This window comes from Triticum aestivum, chromosome 7D (genome assembly GCF_018294505.1).
Source record: "Triticum aestivum cultivar Chinese Spring chromosome 7D, IWGSC CS RefSeq v2.1, whole genome shotgun sequence".
Taxonomy (NCBI): domain Eukaryota; kingdom Viridiplantae; phylum Streptophyta; class Magnoliopsida; order Poales; family Poaceae; genus Triticum; species Triticum aestivum.
In genome coordinates this window covers 250,410,328-250,414,510 of record NC_057814.1, presented here as the reverse complement: position 1 = coordinate 250,414,510, position 4,183 = coordinate 250,410,328, and positions in this window count along the sequence as shown.

The window sequence follows — 4,183 nt, the reverse complement described above, 5'->3', positions numbered from 1 at the left end:
CAATAGCAGCTTGATGCTTCCTTATAACTTTCAATAATCTTTCTTCATGTTCTGAAAGGTTAGCACTAACAATAACAGGATATATCTTCTTTTCATCAAGATAAGCATATTTCAAAGTGTCTGGCAATTGTTTTAATTCAAACAGAGGGTCACCTTTAGGTGGAGGAGGACCTCCTAGAGTTTCAATAGGCAAATTGTGTTTAAGCAGAGGACGTTGTTCAAAGAAAATCTTATCTATTTCATTTCTTTCATGCATATGTAAATCATTTTCATGGTCTAGCAAATATTGTTCTAGTGGATCAGTAGGAGGCACAACAATAGAAGCAAGACCAATTATTTCATCCTTACTAGGCAATTCTTTTTCATGAAGCTTTCTACTAAACTTGGAAAAATTAAACTCATGAGACTCATCACCAAAACTAACACCGACAGTTTGTTTCTCACAGTCTATTTTAGCATTTACGGTGTTCAAGAAAGGTATACAAAGATAATGGGACAAAAGTCATCTTGTGGGGAACCAAGAACAAGAAAATCAGTAGGGTATTTTATTTTCCCACACAAGACTTCAACATCTCTAACAATCCCAAGTGGTGTGATGGTGTCTCTATTAGCAAGTTTAATAGTGGCATCTATTTCTTCTATTTCAGCGGGTGCTATGTCATTCATAATTTCTTGATATAAGGTAAAGGGAATAGCACTCACGCTAGCACCTATGTCACATAAACCATGGTAACAGTGATCTCCTATTTTAACTGAGACAACACGCATGCCAACAATGGGTCTATGATTATCCATTCTATCGGGTTTGGCAATTCTAGTAGCTTCATTACAGAAGTAAATAACATGCCCATCTATATTTTCTTCCAAGAGATCCTTAACCATAGCAACACTAGGCTCTACTTTAATTTGTTCATCAGGTTTAGGTGTTCTAATATAACTTTTGTTGACCACAGTTGAAACTTTGGCATGTTCCTTTATCCTAACAGGGAAAGGTGGTTTCTCAATATAAGCAGTAGGAACTACTGGATCAACATTATAAAGTATAGTTTCCTCTTTAGCTAGTTCCAGTTCTTTAATTTCTTCTTTAATAGGTGGGTGATATTTAAACCACTTATCTTTAGGGAGATCAACATGAGTAGCAAATGATTCACAAAAGGAGGCTACTATCTCAGAGTCAAGTCCATATTTAGTGCTAAACTTTTGAAAAGCATCGGTATTCATAAAAGATTTAACACAATTATACTTAAGCTTAATACCTGACTCTTTACCTTCGTCGAGTTCCCAATCTTCAGAGTTGCGTTTAATTCTTTCCAAAAGATCCCACCGGAATTCAATAGTCTTCTTTATAAAAGAACCAACACAAGAAGTATCAAGCATGGATCATTCATTATGAGAAAGCCGAGCATAAAAATTCTGGATAATAATTTCTCTTGAGAGCTCATGATTGGGGCATGAATATAACATTGACCTAAGCCTCCCCCAAGCTAGAGCGATACTTTCTCCTTCATGAGGCAAAACATTATATATGTAATTCCGACCACGATGAAGTAGATGCATGGGAGATTTTTTTTGGTGAAACTCCAATTTCAATTGATTCCAATTCCAAGATGCAATATCATCGCATAACCTATACCATGCCAATGCTTTTCCCTTCAAAGATAAAGGGAAAACCTTCTTCTTAACTTCATCTTCGGGTAAACCTGCAAGCTTAAACAATCCACAAATTTGTTCCACATATATCAAGTGCATATATATCTGGATGTTCGGTTCCATCTCATGCATAAGGATTAGCCACTAGTTGTTCTATCATACCCGAAGGAATTTCATATTCAATATTTTTAGTAGGTGCAGTAGGTTGAGGGGTAGCTAATTGTGGTTCTGGTTGAGGTGAAGATACTGCAAACAAACCCCTCAAAGGATTGTTTTCCATAGTAACAAGTGACAGTAAATTTCAGCACACTATATAAATGTTTCCTTACCAAATTCCACTTACCAAAGGCGCTTCACTCCCCGGCAACGGCGCCAGAAAATATCCTTGATGAACCACAAGTATATGGGATCAATTGTAGCTCTTTTCGTTTAGTAAAAGTGTCGAACCCAACGAGGAGCAGAAGGAAATGACAAGTGGTTTTCAGCAAGGTAATGTCTGCAAGTGCTAAAAAAGTAAGTAACAGAGTAGTTTGATAGCAAGATAGTTTGTAACGAGCAAGTAATGAAATAGTAAAAAAAGTGCAGCAAGATAGCCCAATCCTTTTGAGGCAAAGGACAGGCCAAAACGGCCTCTTATAGTAAGCAAAGCATTCTTGAGGGTACACGGGAATTTCATCTGGTCACTTTCAGCATGTTGGTTCGATTCGTGTTTGCTACTTTGATAATTTGATATGTGGGTGGACCGGTGCTTAGGTGCTGTTCTTACTTTAAGAAACCTCCTACTTATGATTAACCCCCTCGCAAGCATCCGCAACTACGAGAAAAGTATTAAGAATAAATTCTAACCATAGCATTAAACTTTTGGATCCATTCGGTCCCTTACGGAATAGCGCATAAACTAGGGTTTAAGCTTCTGTCAATCTCGCAATCCATCATCTAATAACTACTCCACAATGCATTCTTAGGCCCAAATATGGTGAAGTGTCATGTAGTCGACGTTCACATGACACCACTAAGGGAATCACAACATACATACTCTCAAAATATCGAACACATATCAAGTTCACATGATTACTTGCAACATGATTTCTCCCGTGACCTCAAGAACAAAAGTAACTACTCACAAATGATAATCATGCTCAAGATCAGAGGGGTATTAAATAGCATAATGGATCTGAACGTATAATCTTCCACCAAATAAACCATATAGTAATCAACTACGAGATCTAATCAACACTACTAGTCACCCACAAGCACCAATCTATAGTTCTGGTACAAAGATTGAACACAAGAGATGAACTAGGGTTTGAGATGAGATGGTGCTATTGAAGATGTTGATGGAGATTTCCCTCCCCAAGATGGGAGAGTTGTTGGTGATGATGATGACGACGATTTCCCCCTCCGGGAGGGAAGTTCCCCCGGCGGAATCGCTCCGCCGGAGGGCAAAAGTGCTCCTGCCCAAGTCCCGCCTCGAGACGGCGACGCTCCATCCCGAAAGTCCTATCCTTATTTTTCTAGGTCAAAATGACCTATATACCGGAAGATGGGCACCGGAGGTGGGCCGAGGGGAGCACAACCCACCAGGGCGCGCCCGGGTGGGTTGTGCCCACCTGGCTGGCCCCCTCTGGTACTTATTAGCTCCAATATTCCTCATATATTCCATAAAAATTCTCCGTAAAGTTTCAGCTTGTTTGGAGTTGTGCATAATAGGTAGCCTGACGTAGCTTTTCCAGGTCCAGATTTCCAGCTGCCGGAATTCTCCCTCTTTGTGTGTACCTTGCATTACTCCAAAAAGCATTATTATGAATAAAAACATCATAAATAATAGTAGGAAAACATGATGCAAAATGGACGTATCAGCCACTATGCACTGCCTGGCGCTGCAATCGACCGGCGGGGAGCAACTACGAGTTACCGTGGTCAACGGTGACTATCTCCACTGCCAGGGTATTGGTCGGCATGTCCCCATCATCATCGGCGATGAGCACTTCACCGTCACCTGCATCGGCATCGACTTGGGCTGCTTCGACTTCATCCTCGGTGTCGATTTCTTACGGACTCTGGGTCCTATCCTATGGGACTTCGATGCCATGACGATGATTTTCTGGTGCCTGGGTCGCCGCGTCCGGTGGGAGGGTGTAGGTGGTGCCTCACCGGCGGCTCCCCAGCCCTAGCTGATGGCGGCCGCCGTTGGTACCGAGCATCATCTATTGGCCAGTCTGTTGCAGCAGCACAGTGACCCCTTCGACGAGCCAGAGGGCCTCCCGCCAGTCCGGCCCTACGACCACCGCATCCACCTGCTGTCGGACACAGCTCCCGTCGCCGTGTGTCTGTACCACTACCCCCAGCTGCAAAAGGACGAGCTGGAACGCCAGTGTGCGATCATGCTCGCTCAGGGCATCATCCGTATCTCGACATCACCGTTCTCCGCGTCGGTGCTCCTCGTGCACAAGGCCGATGGTTCGTGGCGTTTCTGCATCAACTACCGTGCTCTCAACGCCAAGACGTCCGAGGACAAATTTCCTATCCTCGT